This window comes from Pleuronectes platessa, chromosome 2 (assembly GCF_947347685.1).
Source record: "Pleuronectes platessa chromosome 2, fPlePla1.1, whole genome shotgun sequence".
Classification (NCBI taxonomy): domain Eukaryota; kingdom Metazoa; phylum Chordata; class Actinopteri; order Pleuronectiformes; family Pleuronectidae; genus Pleuronectes; species Pleuronectes platessa.
In genome coordinates, this window is record NC_070627.1 from 2,410,428 (window position 1) to 2,427,414 (window position 16,987).

The 16,987-nt window shown below is 42.2% G+C and overlaps 1 long non-coding RNA gene and 7 other non-coding genes across 8 annotated transcripts; 6 read left to right on the forward strand and 2 right to left on the reverse strand.

Moving 5' to 3' along the window:
* Positions 1 to 1,425: 1,425 nt before the first annotated feature.
* Positions 1,426 to 1,497, forward strand: trnat-ugu (transfer RNA threonine (anticodon UGU)). The gene has a single exon. It is a non-coding gene; the product is annotated as a tRNA-Thr (tRNA).
* A 335-nt stretch (positions 1,498 to 1,832) lies between these two features.
* On the forward strand, positions 1,833 to 1,904 carry trnat-cgu (transfer RNA threonine (anticodon CGU)). Its single transcript has one exon. It is a non-coding gene; the product is annotated as a tRNA-Thr (tRNA).
* A 431-nt stretch (positions 1,905 to 2,335) lies between these two features.
* trnat-cgu (transfer RNA threonine (anticodon CGU)) lies at positions 2,336 to 2,407 on the forward strand. Its single transcript has one exon. It is a non-coding gene; the product is annotated as a tRNA-Thr (tRNA).
* Positions 2,408 to 2,800: 393 nt separating this feature from the next.
* trnat-cgu (transfer RNA threonine (anticodon CGU)) lies at positions 2,801 to 2,872 on the forward strand. Its single transcript has one exon. It is a non-coding gene; the product is annotated as a tRNA-Thr (tRNA).
* A 1,357-nt stretch (positions 2,873 to 4,229) lies between these two features.
* trnat-cgu (transfer RNA threonine (anticodon CGU)) lies at positions 4,230 to 4,301 on the forward strand. Its single transcript has one exon. It is a non-coding gene; the product is annotated as a tRNA-Thr (tRNA).
* A 918-nt stretch (positions 4,302 to 5,219) lies between these two features.
* Positions 5,220 to 5,291, reverse strand: trnat-cgu (transfer RNA threonine (anticodon CGU)). The gene has a single exon. It is a non-coding gene; the product is annotated as a tRNA-Thr (tRNA).
* A 3,791-nt stretch (positions 5,292 to 9,082) lies between these two features.
* On the reverse strand, positions 9,083 to 13,504 carry LOC128460464 (uncharacterized). Its single transcript, XR_008342216.1, has 3 exons — positions 13,427 to 13,504; positions 11,746 to 11,993; positions 9,083 to 9,236 (listed from the first exon to the last, which is right to left on the reverse strand). It is a non-coding gene; the product is annotated as an uncharacterized LOC128460464 (long non-coding RNA).
* Positions 12,755 to 12,826, forward strand: trnat-cgu (transfer RNA threonine (anticodon CGU)). Its single transcript has one exon. It is a non-coding gene; the product is annotated as a tRNA-Thr (tRNA).
* Positions 13,505 to 16,987: the final 3,483 nt, after the last annotated feature.

Below are 16,987 nucleotides of genomic sequence, written 5' to 3' on the forward strand. Positions count from 1 at the left end.
ATTCTAGTTTCACTTAATCTTAATATTGCTGTTAAGAAATGATTACAGTTTATTGATTTATTGTTATGTAACGTATCCCTTATTGTTATGTTAAAGGAGTACAGTTGTGTTTAGTTTCATGTATTTCAAATATCAGCAGTAACATTATGGTCAAATATATTATTTTTGCATTCCTATGTGAGATTATCAAATGTATAAAACTGATGTTGGCTTCACACTCACACACTAACAGACACACAAACACAGTAAGATGAAGATTCCCTCTGTTGTGTCAGAGAAATGAGACGATGGGGGAGGAGGCGTGTTCACTGGGGTGTGTTTATGTTTGTCTCATCCTTTCACCCGTCCATCCAGTGATCTGTCCGTCCTCTCACCCGTCCCTCCCTTTAATGATCTGTGAAGACAGGAGACGGGTCCGGAGCGGAGGAGGAAGGCCAGCCGCTAATAGAAGGACTCGTGTTTATATGGTTGTACTGCCTCTAGTAGGAAAACACTACTTACTTATACTTATAGATTTATACAACATCAACAGTACTATCCATATATCATACGTTGCTGCAGCTCCTCTTCTCACCTTCTGAAAGAAAAGATAAATATTCATCACCTCCTAATAGTAATAACCTCACACAGCAGAAGTGTCTCTTACAGGCAGGGGGTAGAAAAATATGAGACCCTTGTGCATCTAAATCTTCTGGTAATTGATAATTGGACGAGAAAATGGACGGAACTAAGAGAAATGGTTCATTCATTCCGGCTGAATGCGCCACTGATTCCTTCAGCTTGTCACTTTTCACTCCTTCCTCCTTTCTCCACCTCCACCTCCTCCTCCTCCTCCTCCTCCTCCCTGCATATGTTCCCTCCACCTTTTCTCCCCCACTTTCAGCTTTGATTTCCACTCCATCTCCCATTTCCATTTCCCTTTCTTCCCTCCTCTTCACGATGTCGTCCTCCTCACCACATCCTGACTTATCCACCTTGTTCGCTCCATTTCCCTCTCTTCCATCTTTTTACCATTTCAGCATTTCCACACTCTCCTCTCCTCTCGTTTTTTTTTTTTTTCTTCCCCACAATCCCAGTCCTCTGAAACGAATGAGTAACCTGGTTCCAATTCTCATCCCCAGGTCTCTCTCTGGGATGAACTTGAAACACACACACACACAGACACACACACACACACACACACATCTGCTGAGTGTGCAGACAGGAACTAGCAGGCGTATGAAATATGATATGACCTGCAGCAGGTATCGCATATGAGCAAAATCAAAGAATCTTCCTTTACAGCTCTGTTCATTCACACTAAAGGAAACACTGTTAATGATTAAGCAGATGATTCTGTAGCAAAAAGAAAAGCTTCTTATGTCCTGATGAGTTGACTTGTGCGAGGCTGCTGAGATTCTTGTGGAAAAAGCAATGCTAAAAGAAGGCGTGGTGGCCAAGTGGTATGGCGTTGGTCTTGTAAACCAAAGAACATGGGTTCGATCCCCATCCATGCCTCAGAAGTGTAAAGGAAGCACTCGCAGGTGTACTTTAACCATCACACCCGTTAGAACCATTCAAACACAACTATTCATCATCCTATCCTGGCTTTCAGCAGAAATCCAGACTCAACATCGTAGACTATTCAAGATTTTCCAGATTCATAAATAAAAACACTTTAAACCGAAGCATCACACTTAGAAATAGACCAATGATCCTGTGACTTTTGCTCTAGATTTATAGCCATGAGCAGAAATCTAGAATCTCTCCCTTACGGCATGGTGGCCAAGATGTCATATGCAACTGTTTCATACATTATGTACCAGTTATCCCTGTTCAGATAAAGTGGAGGAGGTGTGGTGGCCAAGTGGTAAGGCGTTGGTCTCGTAAACCAAAGATCATGGGTTCAATCCCCATCCATGCCTTACTAGCGTCAACATACCTTTGTATGTTGGTATATTTTCTTTGAAAGAAGTCTTCATTGATCTTGGTGTAAATTCTTTAAATAAACTGATCAATCTGGCTCAACTCTAGCTTTAGCAAGTAGAACATATGCCACAGTCTATGCAAAGCTTTGACCTGCACCTATATACATATAGATTGTCTCGTAACCAAAGATCATGGGTTCAATTCCCATCCGGGCCTTGAGTCAAGCAAGCAGGTTGATAACCTCAGATGTGATCTTTAGCTTCAGCAATTTGAACATTTGCCGCAGTCTATGCAAAGCTTTGACGGGAAAGATCACAGGTTCAATTCCCATCCAGGCCTTGAGTCTTTGACCTGCACCTATATACATATATAGAGATTGTTGTGTTTGGGTTCAATCAAATCTTAAAGGGTCGGTGTGGTACTGAAGGGCTCGGTGGCCAAGTGGTAAGGCGTTGGTCTCGTAAACCAAAGATCATGGGTTCAATTCCCGTCCGGGCCTTGAAACATGAAGTTCGATATCCTTAAATGTCAACTCTAGCTTTAGCAAGTTGAACATTTGCCACAGCCAAAGCTTTGACCTGCACCTATATACATATAGATTGTCTCGTAAACCAAAGATCATGGGTTCAATTCCCATAGCCTTGAGTCAAGCAAGCAGGAGTCAAGCAACCTCAGATGTGATCTTTAGCTTCAGCAATTTGAACATTTGCCACAGTCTATGCAAAGCTTTGACCTGCACCTCTATATATATATAGAGATTGCCTCGTAAACCAACGATCATGGGTTCAATTCCCATCCAGGCCTTGAGTCTTTGACCTGCACCTATATACATATATAGAGATTGTTGTGTTTGGGATCCATCAAATGTTAAAGGGTCGGTGTCATACTGAATGGCTCGGTGGCCAAGTGGTAAGGCGTTGGTCTCGTAAACCAAAGATCATGGGTTCAATTCCCATCCGGGCCTAGAAACATGAAGTTTGATATCCTCAAATGTCAACTCTAGCTTTAGCAAGTTGAGTCTATGCACTGATCTGCACCTGGAGGTAAAGATGCGTCTGGTCTTGGCCAGAGTTTATCTTCTGACTTAACCTGTCTGTCATCAACAAGGTCAACAACGAGATCTGCAGAACTCCTGCTGCCTATTTGACATCAATAATGATGTCAAGGAAGTAGCGCTGCGTGCGTATCGCAAACCTCTTGTCTTGAAAACGCACAGATGACCTTCACCATGAAAACAACTTCAGCTCGTTTAATGGAAGCTACAGAAGTTCCTGAGAGCAACGTCCCAACAAAGAAACTAGCCTCATGGGTGGAAGGTCTAAAGAGCCTGTGGTTCTACTAGTGAGTCATTTTCTTTTGTTTCTTTCTAAATAAGTTTGTTTTTTACTATTCATTTTTACGTTTGAGCTGCATTTTTAGCAGTTACATTTTTCATTCATCATGTTTGAGCTTTTGACAAAAAGACAGAGAGGACAAGACAGCAAAGAAAAAGAGGAGGAGAACTGAGGCAATTCCTTGACGGCGTTCTTTCATTTGTCAGCCCAGTGAAAACAAACGGAGGACGAGCGAGAGACGAATCATTTTCCCCAAGAGAACCTGCAGCGAAGCTTATTGAACAGAGCGAGCAGCAGTGAGTCTGACATACAGAGAATATTCCTCCGTGTGTTTTTGCCACATGAACCCACAGAGAGAGGAATTGAAAAGCAGGAGGAGGGAGCAGTGGTAGAAGATCACACTCCTGCTCCTCTCATCATCTTAGTACGGAGGGTGGGGCAGTTACAGGGATCATCCTGCTGCTTGGAGGTCGTAGGTTAAACACACCAGCGTCTTCGTGCAACAGCAGACTCATGTCCTGTAAAACCGACGGCTTGTTATGGCTAAGTCGGGTCTGTGGGAAAAAGTCATTTCAGGGTAAACTCTCAGTTTAAGGACCATGTACCAAACAGAGGGGAGGAGAAAGACAGAGACGCACTCTGGTAAAGAGGAAGAAGGAATTAAGGTTCACAATCCAAACAGGAAGAGAGGCAGAGTGGTGATGGAGCGATAATGGGAGATGGCTGCAGCTTCTCAGTGTGTTTCAGATACATTTGTCCAGTGGATCTGAACCATGCACGCTCGGAAATGTTATTGTTTTCATAATAACAATTTGTCCGAAGGAGATTAAATATGACAGATAAACGTTCTTCCTGTTGTCTCTCATCTCTGAACTATGGGATACAGTCTATGCAAAGCTCTGACCTGCACCTACTGTATATACATATATATAGATTGTTATGATTGAGTTCGATCAAATATTAAAGGGTCTGTGGTCCAAATAGAAGGGCTCGGTGGCCAAGTGGTAAGGCGTTGGTCTCGTAAACCAAAGATCATGGGTTCAATTCCCATCCGGGCCTTAAAGCAAGCAGTTTGATCTCCTCAAATGTGAACTCTAGCTTTAGCAAGTTGAACATTTGCCACAATACAGTTTATTCAAAGCTTTGACCTGCACCTATATACATATATAAAGATTGTTATATTGAGTTCAACCAAATCTTATAGGGTCTGAAGGGCTTTCTGGCCAAAGATCATGGGTTCAATTCCCATCCGGACCTTGAAGCAACCTGCACCTATATACATATATATAGATTGTTATGATTGGGTTCCATGAAATCTTAAAGGCTCTGGGTATGATCCCGAAGGGCTCGTTGTGGGAACTGTGGGATTTCTCTATCTTTATTGAGGTCTCGACCCGAAAAGTGCTGTGAGATGATGTTTGTTCTGATTTGGGGCTTTAGAAGTAAAATGGAGAAAAATCATATTGAACTGAATCAAGGCTAGTCCAGCATGCTCGGGGGAAAGCAGTTGACCAATCACAACAGATTAGGTCAGGTGACCAATCAGAGCAGACTGTGCCTAAGTGGGAGGGGCTTCTTAAAGAGACAGGAGCTTTCAGCCAGAGGCTCAAAAGAGGAGCAGCAGCAGAGGACAGTTTGAGGAAAGACATTCGTTTTTCTGAACATTGGAGCATTAAAATCTTTTCAAATAATAACACAACTTAAAATGATCAACCTGAATATGAACAGAATGTTTTAATGTGTTTTATTGTGACTAATCTCTGTATCTCGCTCCTAATATGCAGAATTTGTATCGTCAATAATTCTGAATGTGATTCTTCTAAGCTAGAATTCACATTTTATTTCATGGAACCCAATCATAACAATCTATATATATATGTAGGTGCAGGTCAAGGCTTTGAATAAACTGTATTGTGGCAAATGTTCAACTTGCTAAAGCTAGAGTTCACATATGAGGACATCAATCTGCTTGCTTTAAGGCCCGGATGGGAATTGAACCCATGATCTTTGGTTTACGAGACCAACGCCTTACCACTTGGCCACCGAGCCCTTCCTAAAGCAGATCCTTTAAGATTTGAGGGAACCCATCATAACAATCTATATATGTATATAGATGCAGGTCAAAGCATTGCATAGACTTTATCCCACAGTTCAGAGACGAGAGAAAACAGGAAAAACGTGTATCTGTCATATTTAATCTCCTTCGGACCAATTGGAAACAAGAGACTGAAAGATTTAAGTTAAACTGAAGGAAGCAAAACCGTCTTTTAGCGATATTCTAATCTGATCCAACTGATACATGATCTAAATAAAGGGTTTACGATCGGGTAAGATAAAAGCACAAGATGCAAACAGCAGCAAGGAGCAAGTCACCAGGGCTCTAGTGAGAGAAGGTGAAGAGGGAAAGCGAGGATGGAGAAAACGGCGTAATAAACAGATGGAGAGCAGGAGAGAGTAAAAGAGAGCGAGAGAGGCAGGGGAGCAGTTCGTCGTTAAGCCCCACGTTGATTTGACAGTTCTATTATGAAGAGGGATGAGTGGAAGAAAAGTGAAATTTGAGCAGATCGCTCTTTTCTCTCCTCCTCTCCAGTTGTGTCTCGCACTTTTCTCCCTCTCCCCTTTGTGCTCTCACTCCATTTCCCCCCCGAGTCCTTCCCACCACTTAGCTCTCCTTCTCGCCATCGCTCCCATGTGTCTGCCGCCCAAATGAAAAAGGAGAGCTCTAATATTTGGCCTCGGCTGGTTGATTACCATTTTATCTTTCAATTACCAATAATCTCTCTCCTCTCTCATCCCTCCTCTAATCTCATACTTACTGTCTCCCTCTCTTTTCTCTTTTTGTCTTTCTCAGTGTGTTTAGTTCTGGTTCCTACGAATTTCTTTAGATTTATTCTAACTTTTTTTGCCATTTTTACACCAATAACAACCTCAGACGAGCTCCTCGAGTGCAGATCAGATCTGAGGGTTCACATATGTTTCTTATTCAGCTGATCTCAGGGTTTACTCGTCTGAACAGCTTTGTTGAGGCCGTTCCATCTGCTCAGTCTCAACCAAGGTTCATGTGTTTGCTCCATCTGTTAGTTTTGGTTTCACTTTTTAATTTAGGGACTATATTATATTGTCTGCGTGGGCGTGGTCTACCTATACTTGGTTTTGATTGGTTTGTTACGACACCTTTCACACACTGAATGGACCAAACAAGGTAATTGTGAAAGTTCCCTAAAGCTGATGTCCTTTGATCAAAGTCGTTCTATAGATTTAGATGAAGAAAAGCTTCAGGACATGATCCTCTAAGAATCTAGATAAACTCAGGAGGTTGTTTCTTTCTGCTGTGACTCATGTTTCAGCTCAGCCGGTGTTTGAATATTAAACTCAAACGGTTTGTGTGTTTTTCTTTTTAAATCAAAGCAGGTCTAACCCACACCTTGATTCATCGATCGCTCCCGACTCCAATCAGCTTTTTGTTGATGTCCTCAGCCCAGAGCTTGTTCTTACAACTCAAACAGTTTGAATTATCTATTTAATAATCAGAATTCGATATGGAAAGAGTTTTTTGTGTATTGTTTTTATTCTTGTTGTAGGTTGTATTGTTTTCTGAAGTGCGGACGCAGGACAAAAGCAGGTCGGTGCTGTGAAGAATATTTAATTACTGAGTAGTTTCACAGTGTTTTGTTTCAGCTTTGCACCAAGAGATAAAACATACACATACCATACAACATACAAAATTAAAAGGACGGTGATGATGATGGTCGGCTCTTCAGCCAGAGAAACGCCAGACAGGGCCGTGGTGTGTGGGTCCAGGCCACCAGGAGGCGCACACAGCTCAGACAATTCCACCGTCTGGCTTTCCGACACATTGCAGTGCAAGTACAAACATTTCAAATCGAGTGAACGATGTAAAATTTGGCATCTTTCTATTGACTTGTCATGAAAAATCCCATTTGGTGTGAACGCACCATTATAACCGAGCTCCTTCTTCATAGAGACAGCAGGTTTATGGGTCAACTCCCTTTATGGGAGCAGTGATTGCATAGAGCTGAGCAGCGTGAGCATTCTAAACCCGCAAATAATAATAGTTTTCGCTTCTTTATTATACTTTATAGGCTTTTGCACATAAAGCAACCAAACACTTTAATAAAAATGACTGTGGAGCAAATCATCCAGCACCGTGAAGCTCCCAGCCGTTCTCCAAACATCATTTTTGGGGATGTGTCTTCCTGCAGTTTCTCAAATTAAACTTTCCATTACTGGGAAGCAGCGAATGGGTGTAATCAAATCCAAGTAACACCGGTGCAGCATTGCTCATCAAACCTGTGGACAGCACAATTATTTATTTTTTCTTTCTAGCAGGTCCATTTTGTCACTTCATGCTGAGCCTCTGTCGGAGGTTCAGTGCACGTTGGACTTAAATGAACTGAAGCGTTTATGGTATTTGACAGATGCTGTATTTTTTTTCCCAGAGCAGCTTGAAGTGTGTGGTCAGAATTTGTGACAATGAAACAAACCATGATTTGAAGTGTAACTGGGGGGAAACAGGGAGTAAATCTGGATTACAAGCAAAAACTCTACGTTATAGGTCAAATGTTTTCAATAGATAAGTTGGATTTATCCCTGCGATTACTTATTTAACTAGAATGGAACTCAATTGAATTCATTTCTCAACAGTCCCTTCAAATTCAAACACAACACATATCACTTAAAGAAATCAGTTCCCTGAACAAGCCAGAGCTCCTTTCTATTGATTTTGTATATGTTTGCTCATCACGCGGAAAATTAGCTTTGTGTTGATTGTGTGACATGTGACTTCGGCCACTAGGGGACTCCCAATAAAAACAGTCGACCTCGTTTGATGACGTCGTGAGGCAGCGTGGGATCATGGGAGTTCTTCACCACGATGAGTAATCCTGATCCATGGCGAGTGAGCAATATAAACTGTGGAAGGAAAAAACATCCGACTGGCTAAGTGGCTAGCTGTGTGCTAATCCTTCCTCATATGTTGTTTGAATTTATAGCAGAGACACACAAAGACCCAGGTTTAGAGGAAATGATGCAAGTATAAATTAAACTTCCCGTTAGCTTGATTAAAATGAGGATTTGTCTGAGTTTGAACATTGTTGGAAACATTCTTCATAATGTTTTACATAGATTTGGTTGTTTTAAAAGATTTTAATGAAGAATTGTTGCATTTTTATATCTTCAAAGTGAACTAACCACACGTCTTTCTCGTGGGTCGAAGCTGAGGAGCAGAATATTAAATATACACACAGAGCAGCTCTGTCACTTTCCAACGACCTCCACAGAAAACAGAAATGACTGAACACTGATCTACTTGTTCTTTTTACACTCCGGCTTCTACAGAAACTCTTCAGTCCATCTCTACCTTTCTTTTCACCTGTCCTCTTGTTCTGCTTTTTAAGTTACGCTTTATCGCTCCCTCGCCACTTATCTGAATAATTAACAAGGGCTCCGGACTCAGTAGAAAATGCTGCAGCTGCTTGTCCATTGTTCAGGGTTTGATTCAGTTGTTCAGGCCCCTGGATCTCGACCCTGCTCCTCCTGTGGGATGTGTGCCTGTTTGGACTGAGGACCTAAACCTGGTGGGAATGTGAAGCTAATTGAAGAATAGGCCAAGGACAAACAGCGGGGAGCTTCTGCTAATCTCAGTGTGGTCTCTGCTCAGACTGATAATTTAGAGAAGCAGCAGAGCTCAGGCTGAAATACTGAAGCAGTGAAGCAGGTGGACCTGAAGCTGTCGGTCAGTTTAGAGGTGAAGTAAAAAATCGGCCTGGAATTTACAACGTCTCCGAGAGAAAGAGAAGAGAGAGGGAAGTGGGCAGAAGTTTCCATTTGGCATAAACTTTAATTAACATTGTGGTGTTTGTTGTTTAGGTTTGTGATCGTCCTCTGCATTCTCAGAAGATTGTTTGTTTATTGTTCTTCAGATAAGTCTTTAAGTCCTCTTCACTGCCCTGCCCCCTTCACACTTCAGGTGTCCTGTCGATAAAGAGAAAAGAAGAACATGTATTTGAAAGGAAGTAAAACCAGGACATGTTGCTTCATGTGCAGGAAACACATTTCTCCTTTGTTCGAGCAACAAACTTTAGCTTCTTCTTCTCGGAAATTAGTCCGACTGCTCCGGCTCCTTTGGCTTCTATTATATCACAGATGATTTACAGGTCACAACATTTCATAAACCATGTGAGCCCAGCGTAAGGCTCCGATTCGAGACACCTGACCCCAGCCTGCACCTTTTTATTCATACTTTCTCATAGCAGGTGTTTTTGTTCCGACATATGAGAAATGGAGCCGGGTCCTTCATCTGCTCCTCTTTTACAGTCGGTGTTTTCACAATGACCCTGAGACACAGAGCGATAATAAAACTCTGAGGTTTTCCAGCACAGAAATGAGTTTTAATTATGACCGATAAGATGTAACTGCTCCACCAGGCCTCTCTAACAAACACCAACTCAAAATGATAAGATATAAGTGTGTGTTTTTCTGTGCGTCAGTTCTGACAATATCCTGCTAATACAATGTATTAGCATCATGTCAAGACGCCATGATGTATAATGATGAAGTTGTGTTATACAGGCTCAGCTGCAGTGATGTTACATGGTTAATGATGGGCTGGGACATTATGGATCCACACAACACACTCTGCACTGCAGGTGTGTGTCTCCTAGTTTGTGTTTGTGCATATGTATATACGGGTGTGTATTTTGTGTGATATCCTACACAACTGTGTGTGTGTGTATACGTGCTCGTGTGCGCTCAGATGATCCTGACATCCTTGTCTTGTGGTTAATGAGGTGTGAAGATGAATGTTGCTGCCAGGAAGATGACGATCATCCTCATGATGATGATGATGATGATGATGATAGGAATTACTCTGTGTGTGGCTGCTAGTGTGTAGTACATGTGAGGAGCAGTTTGCATGTTTGTGTGTTGAGGATTCCAGAGGTGAGACTCGGGTGCAGCTCCACAGTGAAGCATGTGTGATGTCGATGACTCCGCCCGCAGCACCATCACTGCACACAACACTCCATCACTTAATAAACTGCTAATGTTCTGATTGGATCGCGTGCGTCCTTGTGCCTCAGACTGAAATTGAGTTACTCCATGAACCGAAGAGAGAGAAAACCTCTGTGTAATCAACGGGTCTCAGAGAACAAATATTAAAAGTGGTTGCAGTTCTTACTCTGATCCATTATTTAATTACAAACACTGAGCCTCGTTCATTAAATTCTGCGATACAACATCTGTGTGAAAAGCATTTTAATAGATGCATTACCAAAGGGGGGGGGGGGGGGATGCGGAGAGCTCAGCCTCAAACGAGTCTTTGAATCATTAGACCTCGGGTCTTTTTTCACGTATGACACGTGTTCAGTGGAGTGAAACTAAAAAACCTTTATTAGGCTTAAAGACGTGGTTACACACGACTCAAGGTCGGATCAGCAGAGCGGGTTTGATACAGAGGAAAATGAGGGTTCATCATAACTAAATAAGTTCTGAATGAAGCTCCGTGATGACACGTGCTAATTAAATGATGTTATTACAGTGGGGATGAATCAGCTGGTGGCTCTTCAGAGAGAGAGAGAGAGAGAGAGAGGGAGAGAGAGAGAGAGAGAGAGAGAGAGAGAGAGAGAGAGAGAGAGAGAGTAAAGCTGCAGCTCGAGTTGCAACTCTCGTAAACACAGTATTTAACCGAGTACTTTCATGCAAAAGACAAATATAACTCCGCGAAAAAAAGAACTTTGCATGAAACTTATTCCAACATTTTATTTAACAGTTGTTTAATAAAATGCTGCGGTTAACAGTTCTGATGTGAAATATTCTCAAGCTAATAGTTAGGTTTCTTCCTGACACTTATTATTATATTAGTAATCCTTTACACTGGACCGAGAGGACCACGGGTTCTTTGAGTCCAGCATCATCTGGACCTCCACCGTCCACCGCAAAACAAATTGCAGGTCTATAGACTCGTTCTCCGGGGATCTTGAGAAGTTAGACTTGAATGTAATTGACATGAGGTGGTTTCAGCTTGATCAGGCAAACAGGTTTAAGGCCCTGGTCTTACTTTAGGACACACATGGGCGGGGCCTGTTGGACTAGCACTCGGACTGCGGACGTACAAACTACATATGTGGGAACACATGCAAACATAGGAAAACGGGCTGAAAAACACATGAACACCGTGAAAAAGTCAGGAAAATAAATTTATGCAAGAAGCGTGTGACGTGTGTTTAGGCTTCTGACCTACGTATCGATGGTCCACTTCTGGAGACTGTCTCTGTGGACTCAAATGTCCCGCTGCTCACATCTGCACAAGGGCCCCGATTGAATTCTGATGATCACAGATATGTCCAATGATCGAGAATTAGACAAATTAGCCTTTTCTGACCAATCTAAAGAGGCCCAGGAGCTAATCTGTGGAACTGTGTGTGTGTACGTGTGTGTGTGTTTGTGTGCCTGTGTGTCTGTGTGTGTGTGTTTGTGGCCTCACCTGCAGGTTCCACCCCTGCTTCTCATCGTCTCATCAGCTGCTGCAGTATTTAAACCCTCCTCCTTCTCCATCGGCTCATCTTCTCCAGTAGAAGCTGTTGCTGTGATTTGTTCTTTTAGCCGCAGAACTTCTTGATTCACCGGATTCCTTCACTCGTTCTCTGCTGCGTCAGGTTTCTTTCCTTCCTCCGTGTTTATCTGCTCCAACATCATCTCACGTTTTAATGTTTGCAAGCCTGAAATCCAAAACTCCACCAAAACAAAACTCCTCAGGGCAGGAGAACAAAGAACGATGGCAAGAAACCAGTGAAATTAACTGAGCGCATCAAACTGGAAACATGAACATTCAATGGTATCATGCTGCCATCTAGTGGAGGACCTCGCAAGTATTTGCCCAATGGAAAACTACAGTATCACTTCAGGAGGACAGGAAACCATCTTCATACAACAGGATAATAGTTTTTTTACAGTAATATAAATGTTCTGCCTTTCCTTCATTTCTCTGTCTGGGTTTTAAATTTTAAACTAAGAGAGGAAATTGGATTTTTGATGTTTACTGGACTTCCTTTCTTTTAATGACCAAACAATCAACTTCTATTATGTCATCAATCTATCAATCCAACTGGTTAATATTATAAACTCACAAAATTAGTGCATTGTTAGTTTGCAGTGATCATTTTGTGGTTTTAGCAAAATCACCAAAAAAAAAAAAAATCGTTTTTGTTTGACTTGTTTATTTATTCATATTCATATATATTCATATATTTGTTTTCACTTTGGCAGAATTCTTTCACAAGAGAAAATGATATAATGTTTGAATGTGTGGGGACAACGAAACAAGTTATTGCTCAAAGTCAGTTTATTGTTTTTTTTTATAGATGGCTGATCAATATCTCAAATATCTCAACCCAGTTATGAAAACATCATCATTAATCGATGTCTGGACTAAACTGCTCTGGTCTCATAGATGAAAACCATCACATGAATCTACTGTATATACCCTTCACATCGGCGTGGTGGCCAAGTGGTAAGGCGTTGGTCTCGTAAACCAAAGATCATGGGTTCGATTCCCATCCATGCCTTTAAATCAGGGTTTAGATGAATTCCACTACACACCTAGTATTACATGTGGATTTTGTGATCTGATCTTAAGTGGAACGATTTAGGAACCGGTGTGACCGCATCAATTGAAATGTGGAAATAAATAAAAAGTTGAAATAAATGCAGAATTAAATGAATCACTGTCTTAAGTTTATTTCCACATTTATTTATTTCCACATTTCAGTGTCCTTATGCTAATGAGAAGGGCGGGCCTTACCTCAGTCTGGAGCAGGATTGGTCAACTGAGCTACACACACACACACACACACACAGGCCCCCGCGCTGCGCCACAGACTCGCTCACAGACACACGCAGTGACTGAGACCTGAGCTCTTCACCGTGAATCAGCCGTTCAGTGAATTGGTAGAACAGTGGAAACACAGAGTTTCTCTGGTCACATCTGCTCAGAGATCAGCTGCTTCATGATCAGAGCAGAAGCTGCAGGTGGTTTGTACCGAGCTGGAGTTTCTGTTTCCCCCTTCTCCTCTCGGCTCGCTCCTTGTGCTCAGTAGAACACGAGACGCTCACAGTCAGGACTACTGACACCTAAATCATCCCAATAAAGAATAACCTTAACTAACCTGTGAACTTGAACTAGTTCATTTTAAGTGTGAACTGGCTCGACGCTGCAGACAGCTACTGGACACCAGCATTGAGAGGCAGAAGTAGTAGGGCTGGATCATTACACTCCAGTGACCAATCCTGCATGGGACTGCGGTTAGGCCCGCCTTTCTCATTAGCATAAGGACACTGCAAATCGAAAAATAAATCAGGGAATAAATAAATAAATGTGCAAATATATTTAAGACATTTATTTATCGATTTATGTCGTTATTAACGTATTTATTTATTTAATATGTATTTATTTCCTTTTTTATTTATTTATTAATTTATTTATTTATGTATTTATTTATACATTTATTTATTTATTTATACCCAAGTCATGGATGGTCCTCCATACATCCAAACATGCAACACCTACACTGTGAACAAAGATCCTTCCAGGGAACATATGAAGGAACTTCAGCTGACGTCATCTGAGCCGCTGCAGATTGACTCTGAAGTTAAGATATTTCTTTTCTTCTCGTTGATTTGTTTGTGTTCACGATATAACACAATAACAACAGGAAACATCTGTATGTCTCCTTTGCTCACTCGTGCCGACACATACAAACACACTTTGTACTCAGACTCAGTTTAAGACTGGTATCTGCACATCAGGTTCATATATGAACATTTTTCGTCAACAAAGGTTAAAATGTAAAAAGTTTTTCCCTGATCCGTTCCACATCCCTCCAACAACCTTCCTTTAAATTGGCTCAGTAGTATTTGCGTAATCCTGCAAACTAACAAACAAGCCTGGATTCAAATGTAATCGATTAGCAGAGGTAATGTTATGGGATAATATTACATAGGAACAACATGAGATGTGTGGCAGTATATGGATGATCTTAATTTATATTGGAGCTTAAATCTGGTTGATTCTTATTTGTTTTCATGATTTCAAAATGTAAACAAATTATCAGCGCATTCACATAATACTGAGCAAATCAGCTAAAGTTGCTAATTGTTACATTTGAGGTTTCAATGTCACTGACTCCATCAGGTTGAAGATTTCCCTCCAGTGACGGGTTCATCATCAATGAAAGTAATAGTTCTGAATGAAGATGGACTTCATGCCATTGAAGACGGGAAAGAGGTTGTAGATGAGCGCTCTCTCTTCCTCCTCCTGACTCGGGAAACGATGGTTGCTCTTCCTGGCTGGAAGGGAAGTGAGACAGGAAGTGAACAAAAGGAAGAAAAAGCTGAACATGGTGATGAGGATTTATTTGACTTCAGCAGCTGCTGGTTTTTCCTTTATGTTGACGACTGTGTTACAGGCGAAAACATGTAGAGAGTGAATCTCTTTGAACAATTGGGTGTGGATCTAAATGAGATCCCTGGTGTTACCTTCAGAGACGAAGAAGCTGCCAGAGTAGAAGGAGACTCTTATTGCAGCGGTGGAGTGAATCATCCCCGGTTTGTCGATCCACTCGAAGGGGGTTTTCTCCGGATGCCACTGAAATCCATAAATTGGATACTGGTAGGCTGGAAACCACCAGAGACAATGTCAGCTCACCTCACTCATGCACGGAGGCATTACAGTCAGTATTAAACAAAGAGTTATTTTCTATGAGATGATCGTGTCTCGATCTTCTAGGACTCGTTGTGGATTTGGTTTCATTCTGATGTTTTCCGACATGACACTGATTCATCTGCTCGGACCTTCGTGCTCACGGTCATTTTAAAGCAAACTACACTCAGATTTCCGAGTTCAGGAAGGAAAGGTACCTTCGATGGTGGAGATGAATTCTAGCTTCCCATCGTGGTTCGTTGATAGGACCTTGTAAAACTCCTGTAGCCTGGAATTCCTGTTGAAGTTCTGAAATCCAGAGAGTTAACATCAAAAATCCATCAAATACCTTGGACGTCAGAACTACAACTACTTGAATTACAGATAGGATAATTTGCTCTTACAGATAATTTTCCAGCAGGATTCCTATAAAAGGAATCCCTCACTAACTGTGTCAAGTAAAACCTTCAAGATCCATAAATTCTATCAATAGAAATGATGAACCTGAACAATATTATCAGTTTATCTTGTGTGAGAAGTTGAGACTTTTAAGTATGTTTTAATTACTATTGAGCTTTTCCTGGGTTCAGTCTTTCAACTCAATTGTTGCTGGACCTGCGTATCAATATAGATTTGTACACACTGTATGTAAATGTACCCAGAAATTATTAACACATGGGTATAGTGGCCAAGTGGAAAGTTGTTGTTCCTGTGAACCAAACATTATGGGGTCAATCCCCATCATCCCTTTAAATTAGATGAATTTTCAGGATAACTGTTGGACGTATGTGGTCCCAGAGGACGTTTGAAGTAGTTTTTGAAAGAGAAGAGATCATGACCTGACTATTAACTCTGTGTTAACCCCGAATCCGACTGCCGGGAACCTGGGTGTGACACTCAACTGCCAACTCTCCCTGACTGCCAACATTACTGTAACAACAAGTTCCTGCAGATTCATGTTGCACAACATATTATGAAAATTCCACTTTTGTAGTGCTTCTACATGTTAATTTGGGTATCTGGCATGTCTGCTTTGCCAAAAACTCTGGGAAAAAAAACCTCCCGCGATTTGTTGTGGATCCTCTATGTCAGAAACGATACGCTAGAGTGCATTGAATGGGTTTACGACCCAGAAATACGTCATTTTCCAACCATGCCCCTGTAGGGAGTCTCGCTACATAGCCTTGGACCATCCCCCCACCATCATCTCATCGGCTCCGGGGAGAGACGGCCCGTCTCCGTTGGCCCGGCTCCCCGGCTAGCATTAGCTCGCGAGCTAACGCGCTCCACCCTCTCCCCGGGCTGGTGGAGACCGTCTCTCCCCGGGGGAGCGTGTTAGCTCGCTGCTGCTACCCGTCAGACATCTAAGTGGAGGCATAAACATGCCGATCGTCGAGGCGGAGACCCCCGGGACACCTCTAAACGTTGACTCGACAGTGTGAATGGATGCTGCTGCTGCGCCAGCTCCAGCTCCCCACTGCTCCCACTGGGAGCGCTGGGGCTCTCGCAGCCAGGCTTTGGCCCACCTGACTCTGGTTCAAAACGATATGGTTGCAAGATTGTATCTTCGTCTCCGGTAGCCATATTTCTACAGTGGTAATGTACAGCAAAAAATCTGGGCGCTTGTATCTGTTACCTCCAGTCCTGATTATTAAGGTTAGGTTGGCCTGATATTTATCGTTTATTCTTCTGTTCTGTGTTGTTATTGTTTACTCACCTCGCCTCTCGTTTTAGACTAGTTGATTATCTACTAGTTGATTATCCCCCATTGTTTGCACCTGTTCCTCATCACCTGGTGTATTTAGTCTGTGTGTTCCTGTGTCGCTTTGCCAGTTCGTCTTTGTTTACCCGTGTTTCAAGCGTTCCAGCGATTCCCATGATTAGTAGACTTCCAGTGATTCCTACCCCGGACCTTGTAACCGACTCTGCTTCTGCCTCTTCACTGTCTGTGCCTCTGCCTGATCTATTGTCTACCCATGTACCGACCCTTGACTGGATCTTTACCGACCCCTGCTACTGCCTGACACTC